The sequence below is a fragment of the Typopeltis vanoorti genome, chromosome 20 (genome assembly GCF_054136105.1).
Source record: "Typopeltis vanoorti isolate ZY-2024b chromosome 20, IOZ_Tvanoo_1.0, whole genome shotgun sequence".
NCBI classification, from domain to species: Eukaryota; Metazoa; Arthropoda; class Arachnida; order Uropygi; family Thelyphonidae; genus Typopeltis; species Typopeltis vanoorti.
In genome coordinates, this window is record NC_143568.1 from 85,852,150 (window position 1) to 85,864,604 (window position 12,455).

General features: G+C 36.3%; 1 protein-coding gene across 4 annotated transcripts in view; it reads left to right on the forward strand.

Moving 5' to 3' along the window:
* The window catches only part of LOC150095626 (lysophospholipase D GDPD1-like), a 144,451-nt gene that overhangs the window by 23,350 nt on the left and 108,646 nt on the right, over positions 1-12,455 (forward strand). The window contains exon 2 of one of the 4 annotated variants that reach the window (XM_090409983.1): positions 6,067-6,185. The exons of 1 other annotated variant lie outside the window; for it this stretch is intronic. The gene's annotated coding sequence lies outside the window, so the exon portion shown is untranslated. Of the gene's footprint in view, positions 1-6,066; positions 6,186-12,455 lie in introns of those variants that run through there. 2 more of the 4 variants (XM_090409982.1, XM_090409985.1) reach the window with 2 other exon arrangements.

Below are 12,455 nucleotides of genomic sequence, written 5' to 3' on the forward strand. Positions count from 1 at the left end.
CGTGCAAAATATATCCTACACCACACACATGGGCAACCTTTCCTAGTTCGGGGGCCAAATTATCATTGTCTCCGAGTCAAGGGCCGGACCAAATTATTAAAGAACATAAATTAATATTAAATGAATTAAAACAAGTTGCTACTTCATATTTCATTTATTTATAATATAATGCTTTGGTATAAAAAAATCAGCTAACGCCTTTTTATTCCCGTATATACGGGAGTAGGCGAGGCCATTTAGCCCTATCTAACTTTTTTTTGGAGACTGAGTGGGCAGTTCAATCTCCACTGGTACCCAATCAGAGACAGATGGCCCAAGGCTATCACTAATTAAGCGGTACGCAGTGAAGAGAGACGGCTCAAATGTGCCGCCATCTCGTGGTCTCTAACCCTAACACAATATATTTTAATGTCTGAAATAATGTGGGTTCTACGGTCGATTTTCTTGAGTTTACAAGACGAAAAACCCGAGTTTCCGGGAGGAAAAACCTGCTTGCCCGTGCCAGAGATAGACTAACTCGGGAACCGGTCGAAAAAAGGCTTAGAAAAATTTCCTCTAGTCGCCGACTAGACTCGAAACCAAGACTTCCTTCGTGCGGCCTAGCGCGATGGTGTGCAAACGCCACATCCACTGAGCTACACAGGCTCCTCCTAATAATTTCAAATTTGGTATAAAGCTTACATAAATTTTATAATATAATGAACGATCGACATAACAATTTAATGTGAAGATTGGCCTTGTACTTCAACTACGAGACTATCAATATTGACGTTAATATTACTTAAGGATAATCGCATAGAATTTTTGAGGTTTTCGTCCGTTACTCTTGTCCGAATTTTTGATTTATTGTATTTCATCCTCGAAAAAACTGTTCACACATGTGCTGCCGAAAAGACAAATGATTTTTCTTGAAAAGGCGCATAAATATTTGTATATTTTTCTTCCATCAAATAAAATTTATAAAAATCCGTCAAAGCAATGTTGTTAAATTGTGATTTTAGCACTAAATCCACCTGAAGCTCAATAATTTCCATCTGTAAGTTTTCTGGCATATTTACATCAGCATCCATCAGACAAGCAAATATAGCGAATGTGGAGGCTTTGTTTTTGAAGTTTGCAAGCCTTGTATCAAATTGCTCTATTAGTGCCTTCAGTTCATCTCCATAACAATTATAAGGGATATTTTTGAGTTGCTAGAGTAGGAAAATGATAACAATTTTTAGCTCTTATCTGACTTTCAAACAATCTTAGTTTATTACAAAAAGCTTTGACATGTCCATGCAGTTCATGAACCAATTGTCCTTGTTTTTGCAATTTAAGATTCAGTTCGTTTAGGTATCCAGTGACATCTACAAGGAATGCTAAATCACACACCCACTCATCATCTTTTACTTGGTTAATTGTGTTTCCTTTTATGTCCATAAAATCTGCAACTTGTCTCAGATCATAAAATCGTTTTAACATTTTATCTTTACTCAACCACCTCACTTCACAATAATAAGACACATCTTCATAATCCGAAAATAGGTCTGCCAAATACTCCTTAAATTGGCGGTGATTAAGTGCACGTGACTTAATAAAGTTAATACTGGCTACTACAACTTCCATAACATTTGTGAATTTAATCGATTTTGCACCGAGATTTTGTTGGTGGATAATGCAGTGAAAATTTGTTAAATTTTCTGGATGAATCTGTAGTTGTATTGCTCTTTCATGAACTATTCCAATAAATCCCTTCTGTGCACCAACCATTGCAGGGGCTCCATCAGTGTATATGCCAGACAGATAGTGAACTCCATTTAAGCCCAAATCTCTCGAAGACTGTGTTGACTATTTCAAATATATCTTCACCAGTAGTTGTTCCTTTTAACGGCCGAAGCGTCAATGATTCTTCTGTGATGTTGAAATCCGCATCTACTCCTCGAATAAATATTGCTAGTTGTGCTGTATCAGAGGCATCGGTGCTGTCATCCAAAGTAGTTGAAAATGCTTCCAATCTAGCAATCTTCTCTTTTAAACTTTTTTTGATATCATCAGCCATAATTTCTATCCAATGGACAACAGTACGTCTCGACAAATGAATATTCTTGAAGTCTTTTTTCTTTTCAGGACATATTATACTTGCAACATCCAGCAGACATTTTTTGATAAATTCTCCTTCACCAAATGACTTAGAATGCTTAGCGATTTTTTCGGTTACCACAAAGCTGGTTTTTACAATGCTGTGGTGCTGCATTCTTTGCTTGTTGAACATTTGCTGCTGGGTATCCAAGTTCTTAGACTTCTGTATTTCATCTTTTCATAGTTGTCTATCAATTTTTGGGTGATCCGTATGTCTCGAAGTAAAGGGTCTCTTCAAGTTGTATTCTTTGTTGACGGATACGGATTTGTTGTACAGCAAACATACAGGCAAACCTTTATTCAGAATAAAATAATTCTCCGTCCAGTTGTCTTGAAATTGACGATTCTCTTCATCTACTTTTTTTTTTTTTTTGCAATAACCCTTGACATTGTCCCAAATTTATAAGCTATATTCAGAACTGTCAAACAAAACTGTCTTTTACACTGCAGGCACCAAACAGAACACGACATCAACACAGGCACAAACAGAACACATCAACACGGACACTGAACGAAGCACAACACCAACGCAAGTACAGAACTGACGCGTTGTAACACGTTTACACATGCCGCTAGTCAAAGTGAGAAAGAGACCTTGATTGGAGAAAACATAGTGTGTTTTGCGCAAATCATATGACGTTAGCTTAATGTGAGTTAGTAGAACACACCATGTTTTCTCCCACCACGAATCAGACAAACTTTGCTGAAATAGATTTGGACTTGATCAAAAGAAGTACAGGGCCAGATCTGGCCTGCAGGCCGGGGGTTGCCCATATGTGTCCTACACGTTCTTTTGAAATACCTACAGTCTCGGAAATTTCACACACTTTGACTCGCGGGTCATCCAATACCATGTTGTGCACTTGAATTATTTCTGGTGTTGTTACAATTTTTGGATATCCTTCACATGGATCATCTTCAATAGGCTGATACGGCCACGTTTAAACTTGGCAGCTTTTCTTAATTGTCGAAAATGAAGGAGAAGAGTGCCCATAAACTTTTATAAACTTTGAATGAATTTCTTTTGGCATTAAACCTTCTTTTACAAAGAGTTTTATAACAGCAAGATACTCAATTTTATCCATTTCAAGGAATACAGACAACACTTTTTGCTTCAGACAGCTATATAAAACAAACTACTTGATAGAATGACTTGCAATTTCACATGGATGCTTATGACAGATGTGCCAACTTAGAAAAAAAAAAAATCTTGTGTTGCCATCTATGGTCGAGGCAGAGAACTTTTCAGACCACCCTCGTAGTACCATGTGATACCACTAATAAAGTGATAATTAAATAGCTAGACCATGATCTGTGTTGGTCACCGAATTCCCATCTTTCCCCGGCAAGATAATCATTCCACTATAATTTTTTCTCCTACTTGCCACATCGCAAAAAAACTCTTTGGGATTCTTAGATTACAATGTCAGTCTTGTTATATTTTAATTTATCTCTCCTTACCATACTAGTTGCTTTCCTAGCCTGAACCTTATATTCCTCATGCAGCTGCTCTTTACCACTCTTTATATTCCTTCCATTGGTCCCTGGACTGAACCTCTCCAGTTTTCCTTTTATTCCTTTTGTCATCTTTGAATTCAAATTGCTTTATCTTCTTCACTTGAGGTTTACAGTCTGTCATGCTGTCAACAATTTTTTTTAACATCTTCCTTTAAATTCTTTCATCCATTGTACTGCTGCATGCTGGTTTCTAAGTCTATGATAGTCACCTTTCTTAATTCCATATAACTTCCTACTTTTTTGATACCCTCCCATACCTATTTACCCTCCAAGTTAGCACTATATGTTCACCTCACCAACGGGGGCTAAATATGCCATCTGTGATGCTATGACCAAATCTAGAACTCTCGATCCTTATGTTCCTCCACCACATGCTGCCTCAGACAGTCCTTCAAGAAATCCAAATATTCAGTTCCCTTATTACTGTATTGTCTTCTTTGCCCAGTTTATATCATGATAGTTGAAGTCCCTCATAATGATCATGCACTTTCTGCTTGCCAAACTAATTTGCCCTAACATTTCCTACTCATCACCATCTATATTCCCTGGTCTGTAGCAACATCTCAATAAATATCTTGTCCTATAAACAACCTTCTCATACCATATACCCTGAAAGCTATTAGTGTTATTTCCACTGAGATTCTCCACTCTGAGAGCACACAGTTCATCTCTTATCATGAGTAAACTCCATCACCATGTTTACCTTCCCTATCCTCCCAAAATATATGCTATATCCTTCAATTTCTATCTCTGTTAGAATAAATCCAAATCCAGAACTCTCGATCCTTATGTTCAGTTAATAAACGTAGTTTAATCCTTTATCCAAGTGTGAGCAAACAAAGTTTGCACCTGTCTTCAGGACTGGGGTAAGGTAGTACAACACCGGACAACTCGTAGCAAAGGACACCTTTGCTACGAGTTGTCCGGTGTTGTCCACTGACTGCATTTCATGCACACATACACATTCCCATTTTGCACCTGCCACATTCTTAAATGTAATGCATGCATAGCAAGCTACAAAATCATCATTTAGATTATGAATAACATCTTTGAATGGTGGAGGGGGGCTGGGGCTAGTACTGAAACTGGCAGCTGCCATGTTGAATAAACAGTGGTATCTTGCTAATCCGAACTAATAAAAACCGTGCTTGTTCGGATTAGCGAAAAGTTCGTATTAGAGAATTTTCCCCCAAGAGACAACAATAACTAGTGTTTAAGACAAAAATAATCAGATTCTAATGGTACATCAATTTAATTCTGTAAATAAACGAAGTAACTGATAGAAAAAAAAGCTACTGTATTGTAATGTAAAACTTAAAAAATAATACAGTACACAAGTTTATTTTAGTAAAAAAAAATTAGTATGTATTGTTGAGGATTCTGATTTAATAAAATTGCATATTTTAACACATAACTTAATTTGGGTAAAAAATATCACTTGTACACAACACAAAAAAAAAAAGTTTCATAAAATAACACACACAAAAAAAAGTTTTTTTATTATTATTATTTCTTTGTAAAAAAATCACTGATTTTCTTTTGCTTCTTGGAAGCTAAACTTCTTTCGAATGCTTCTTCTCGGAGCTGCATTAGCAATAAAATCTTGTGGAATGGCATGCCATTCTACTTAGCCCATCATGTTTTACTTTTTTTTCTTAGAGTTCTTTATCGTCATCATTGTCTTCTAATTCATTCTGTAGCATTATATTTATAATCTCAGCATCTGATTTGATTTCGAATTCACTTTCGGTTCTGCCTGTAATTATTATTATATTATTATTATATTATTTTGGGCGACTCCAGGGAGTCCTTAGACTCATCGAGGGAGGCCCTAAACATCATGTCCACACAACTATACGACATTCTCACTGTATCTATCAAACCTTGCCTTGAACTCGCTCACCGTCATAGCACCCACAACAGACTCTGGCAGCTTATTCCACTCATTTACCACTCTAAAAGTAAAGAACCCAGCTCTAACACCCCTGCTAACCACTGGAAGTAATCCATTCCTTAACATCTGTTTGTGAAAATTCAATATCTGGATTTATATTTTTAACCAAATTATGCACGTTTTGAATTTCCTCTTTTTGTGTATCACCGTAGTTATACTGTAATAATAAAATAAATAATAATTATTAAATAAAAAGAATAGTACACAAAGTAATAACATGTAATAAATAAAAGTTTTTTTCTTTCAAACTGCAGTTCGGATTACTGGAGGGTTCATACTGAAGAGGTTTGGATTAGCGAGATACCACTGTAATTCATGTGGAGACAATACTGAGATCATAAAATCCTAACTAAATACTTCAACATACCAAAAAAAAAGTCGTCAATTTGAATAGCGCAAACTTAAAAAGCAGTATTGTCACGAAATAAACACAATATCTTCCCTTGCTACTAATACTTATCTTTTTTTAACAGCTGGTGTCACTTGTTGCATCCATCTTTGTGTTAGCAGTGCCCTCTAGAGAAAATTCCAGGTAAAACAGTTCACTCTTCAAGTCAAGAGGTCATAAAGGTTGCAACATTGCTACAGTTAAGTTAATGTCATTCTTATAATTTCCAAAGTTTAGTTGGCAAAAATAGCTAGAAAATAATCATATGCACTTTCTTTTGAAAAAAACGACAAATAACATTTTGTTCTAAATCTCAATGAAAAAGATAATATGAAATTTTTCTTATTATTTGGTGCTTTCTTATAGTACAAAGAAGAAATCACTACACATTTGAAAATGCATATACTCTAGTTTAGATGTGTTGCATTTTTGAAGTAGCTATAATTTTACTACTATTTTGTACTAAAATGTATTAGCATGCTTCCCAATTGAGTTTACATTTGTAACAGTTCTCTAGTGTAGGGTTTTGAAAATAAATTATCTGAAATATCTACAGGCTGAAATAGGTGAGTACCCCTCCCCCAAATGCATATTTATGTAAAACATATGCACTTCAAATAATCAAATCCTTTGTTTCCAAGAAAATTGCATCAATTTATAATTTTTCAATAATAAATGAAACTACTTAAATATAAAGAGCTAATAAGCTTCATTTCGGCGATGTAAACATTATTTAAATTAAGGGGATATTAAATCCCACATTGTTTTAAAACCGAATAAGAAACTCAGAGATTGGAATCAGAGTTTCATGCCGAATATAGTAAACTATAAAGTATTGGCGACCACTAGCGTGAGCTAATGCAAGTGGCCCTAGTACGTAGTACAATACCGGAGAACTTGTAGTAAAGTCGGTAAAGTTCTGATCACTATTCTTAGGTATTTTCCATAATGTAAAAACACATTTCCTAGGAAATGTATGCTGTTATTACATTATGGTGGGAGGTCACTACCCAGACCGGTTTCAGCCTTTTTTGAGGCTTCATCAGTGAGTAGCTAGACCAAATTAATACCAAAGTGTATAGTGAAAGGAACTTATATATTATGCTATACGAGTTTCCAAACAGGTGCAACCATTAAGTTATTTAAATATAAAGAGCTAATAAGCTTCATTTTGGTAATATAAACATTATTTAAATTAAGGGGATATTAAATCCCACATTGTTTTAAAACCGAATAAGAAACTCAAAGATTGGAATCAGAGTTTCATGCTGAATATAGTAAACTGTGAAGTATCGGCGACCACTAGTGGTCTAGCTACTCACTGATGAAGCCTCAAAAAAGGCTGAAACCGGTCTGGGTAGTGACCTCCCGCCATAATGTAATAACAGTATACATTTCCTAGGAAATGTGTTTTTACATTATGGAAAATGCCTAAGAATAGTGATCAGAACTTTACCGAATTTGCTACGAGTTCTCCGGTATTGTGCTATGTACTAGGGTCACTTGCATTAGCTCAGGCTAGTGGTCGCTGATACTTTATAGTTTACTATATTCGGCATGAAACTCTGATTCCAATCTTTGAGTTTCTTATTCGGTTTTAAAACAATGCGGGATTTAATATTCCCTTATTTTAAATAAATGAAACTGATTATTATAAATTGAAATAATTGTTTTAACGTGAGTACTGTATCGATCTGTAAAAGAAATTTATTTCTGTTTAGGAAAACTGAAATTTGTCATTTTTGAAATTTCAAAAATGACAACTAAGCAACAGTAACACTATTGAACTTTCTTTTTTGTGGTATACATATAAACAGTTTTTATGTGATGAAAATATAGCATAGTATTTATAGTAACTGACTTTTCCGATACCCGATTTGCTGATCAGTGTATACTTTGTTTCTTCTTTTGAGTTATCCTTTCATGAACTATCAATGAAACTGAGATCTTGAAACCATCTAAGTTTGATTAGATATTGTAAAAGATTGAGCCTGGATGGCTATATTGTATTATGCATCATTTATATTTGTTTAAATTGCATATTTTGATTTCATGTGAGTTGTTTATGTTAATTGAATGATGGGTTATTTATCATCCTCACTACATGTAAGAGGAGAGACTAAAAATGCCAGCCATTTCAATCCTCTGATAATCATGGTCATCTGCCATCTTATAAATCATTTGTATTTCTTCCAAAAAAGAGGATGTTATTTTCACATTTCATACTACCGTTTAAATTATGCCTTCCTTGTTTGTGATGGGTGCTTGAAATCTTGAATTTTGTTGTCTCCCCCCTCCCCAGACTTTATTTTGCCTGCCCTATTTTTTTCCACCTGTATTTCAGTTTTTATTGTATAATAGCCTTGTATCATCAACAGTCACTTCCTATCTTTCATCTTCTGTCACATGTTAAACATTTTTTTTTTTTTTTTGCTCTCCTTGGTTTTTAACTATATCTTGTATCATAGAATCTTCATATTATGCACTATCTGATCAAAAATATCCAGACTCGTGCTCATTCCAACTCCCTCTAATATGAAAGGCATTAATATTGAGTAGTTGGTCCACTCTACTGCTATAACAGCCCTCAGTCTTCTGGGAAGGCTTTCCACTAAATTTGATATGCTGCTACAGTATTTCCATCCCACAGATATTATTAGTAATTAATAAAATAATCTGTTCAACACGTGTGTTTTTGTGTCCCTAAATTTATAAATACGAATGCTGATCACCGTGTAACCTTAAAAGAAAGAATCGCAGATGTTAGATGGGGTTGCACAGTGCTCTGTGCAAGCCAATCAGGCTCTTCAACACCCATATCATCAAGCCATTCCTGCAACCTCACTTTGAACTAACAGTTTAGTGAAGGTCCTTTCCTGCATAAACACAATATCCAGGAAAGGACCTTCACTAAACTGTTTGCCATAAAGTTGGAAGCCTAAATTGCCTAGAATGTTGTTATAGGTGGCATTAAGATTTCCCATCACTGGAACTAGGGGACCCAGACCACTTCATGAAAAATATCCCTAGACCATATCTCCTCCACAAACTTCACAGTTGACAACACATTTACACAGAATTAAGGAAAACGAATTTCTTGAGTTTCAGACAACTACCTCAGGCAGTATATAACAGAGGGTATGCAAGGATTTGAGGGTCTTGAAGCTAATTATCTCATCAGAGAATGTCATTATATATGAGGTGCCAAATCTCTCTTCAGTTGGTGAGAATGACCATGAAATGCTTACCTGGGTGGTTGCCAGCCATGCGATGACTTCTGTGAGGGTAGGATATATGTAAAGCTACAAGACTGGTGATTATGAAACCTCAAGAGACAGCTTGCAGCTGTTCCATGGGATGAGGAGTTGTGTGGAAAGGAGATCAATGCTGCTTGTGTGTGTGTGTGTGATTTAAGAATTATGTAGTAGACCGTCTAAATATATTTCAAGGATCAGAAAGTTTAATCAAGTAGGTATGAAATGGACAAACAAAGAGATTAAGCATGCTATACAGAAGTCATGGAGGCAGCATATTGGTAATAATCAGTGTTCCACGAGGAGTACAAACAACAGGAAAGGAAGATGATTTGGTTGGCAAGAGTAGCAAAAGTGCAGCATAAGCAGCAGTTGGTAATGAAGCAAAAAAAAAAAAAAAAAAACCCTAAGGAGTTCTATTAATATGTAGCATTAAAAAAATGATTATGGAAGGATGACATTGGTAAAAGGATAACTGCTGGAGAGGATTATAGTTGAGATATAAATGAGCAGGTCATAATGGTATTGCATCCTTGTGAATGTGATTTGGAGCTTGAGAGCAATGGAAGGAGAGAAAATGAGTGTACAAGTGGAATTGAGAAAAATTTATGTTAATAAGGCTGTGGGACTTTATATCACCATTTTTGAATTATTTATGAATGTGCCAGGAAGTTGACATTTGCCTTGGCATGCCTGTTTATTATGAATCTTGTATTGGGTCAAGTTCCAAACTAGTGGAAGGAAGGAAAGATTACACTGCTTCATAAGGGAGGTGGTAGAACTCTAGTTAAAATATATAGTTCATTTATAGACTGTGTCAGGTGTTGTAGTTAAAGTTGGAGAGATCAGTGAGAAACAGGATCTACAGTTGGGTTCACAAGAGTGGTGTTCTCTTTGATGGACAGCAAGAAGTCTTTAAAGGAAGGTCATGTTTTAGTAATCTGCTTACTCCTTACTATAAAGTGACAGGTGCATTGGACAAAGGAGATGGATACATAGTAGTAGCCTTAGATTTTTGCAAAGGCTTTTGACAGATTGCCACGTAATAAGGTGTTAAACTAGAATGAATGGGATCAAATATTAGATTAGAGATTGGCTCTCTGATGGATATCAGTAAGTTTGTATATGGGGAAGCAATATCCTAGAAGAGGAAAGTGACTAGAGGTGTGCCTCAAGGGTCTGTTTTAGAGCCATTTCTTTTTAATCTGTATATTAATGATATTGGAGGAAATTTGAATAGGGATAGTCAGTTGTTTGAGATGATGCAAAGTTGGAACCAACTGTGAGAAGTAGAGCAGATCTTGTGGTTTTACAAGAGGAGTTGAATAGATTTAGTGGATAGGCACAGAAGTTGAGTTGCCAATTTAGTGTTGTAAAGTTTTGAAATTCAGAAAACAGATGGGATGTAGAGTATATTCTTGGTGCAGCATGTATTGAAGGAAGTGGAAGAAATAAGATTTGGATGTAATGGTGGATAGGGATCTAAAATTTATAGGACGCTTTGCCAACTGTGAGAACAATGTAAAGAATTCTGGCAATTATGAGGGGGACGCTGAATTTTAGACGTAAGGAGATTCTGAGGCCTTGATTAGGCCACATGTGAGATACTGTGCATACATAGTTGGTCACCTTTTTTTCAAAAAAAGGATGATTTAGAAAGGGTCCAGAGGCAATTGACTGAGGTGGTTTCTGGTCTCTGGATTGAGTATAAGAAAAGATTGAGGTCATCTAATTTACAGAGTCTGGTGGAGAGGGGGTGGTAAGGGGTTCTTATCCAATTAATGTTGAGATTTTTCATCGAATGGTGGGAGAGGGGGAAGAGAACAAGGTTCATCCCTGGAAGCTATATGAGGAGGGTGTGATCAAATAAATAAGAAGCAGATTTTTTTTGCATGGAGAATAAATTATTATTATTATTATTATTAAACAAGACCTCATGGAGTCAAAGACTCATCTAGGAGGTCTCTTTATCTCACACACATCTCATCATACCAGGTCTCAAACACACTCAAACTCCCCGCAGACACCACACTCTCAGGCAAGGCACCCCAATCATTCACAACTCTGCACGAAAAAAACCCGCCTCTCACTCCCCCACTCACACCCTCTTTATACAGTTTCCAGGGATGACCTCTGGTTCTCCCCCGATCTCCCACTATTCGCTGTAGAACTTCTCCACCACTGATCCTATAACAACCCCCTACCAACCCATAGGCCTCCATCATATCCCCCCTCTCCACCAGACTCCGCAAATTACATCCCATCCAAATGATTGAATGATTGGAATTGCATTGCTTGAGAGTTTGACTGCAGAGAATGAATATATTTAAGGCTTGGTATGAACTGTGTGTAAGATTAGGGGACCTTCCACAATGAGTTTAGACTCCATGGAGGTCTAGGAATAATAATGTTGATATCTCGCCCATTACTACATGTGAGGCCACTGCCAAATACAACACTCCAAATATAAATCCTTTGCTTCCATTTCATTCTTCTGTAGCCATCCTTAAGCACTAGATTAATTTTCTTTCCATGTGACCCCCCCCCCCCACACACACCAGTCCATATTACCATAATTAAATATGGACTCAAAGGATTACTCTTTACTTGCTGAACATTTGTATAAACATAACTGATAATTAATTTACGGAATTAACAACGCATATGAAGTATTTTAATTAAAGATAACTTTAATGAATCACTTCTATATTTCGGCAATGTCACATTGCCATCTTCAGGAACATAAAGATATGGTATGTGCACTAAGGAACTAACAAAGCAAATGAGGAAGAAAGTAAGAAACTACTTTTGTTCCTAAAGTCGTAATGGTGCCCTCTTGTGGGCTAATTTGGTAGTCTTGGCAGTTGGGCTGAAGTTCTCATAATGAAAGTCTCCCAAATTTGGGGCAGTTTCATGCACCCAAATTTGTTGAGGTTAGGAACGTTTTTTAGAGCTGCTGAAGATTCTTTGAATAATCTTTCGTATTTAAACTTGCTGCGATGGATTATTTTTGTTTTCTTCCAACGAATTTTATGATGGGTATCTAAGGCATGGTCTGCCAACCCAGAGCGGCTGTACTGGTGAAAACGGATGTAGTCTTGGTGTTCTGAAATCCTGATATTTGTTGTTCTGCCTGTTTGGCCAAAGTAGGACAATTTGCAGCTGCAAGGGACCTGGTATACACCAGGTAGGTCTAGGGGAAGTGGTTGGTCTTTGGTAG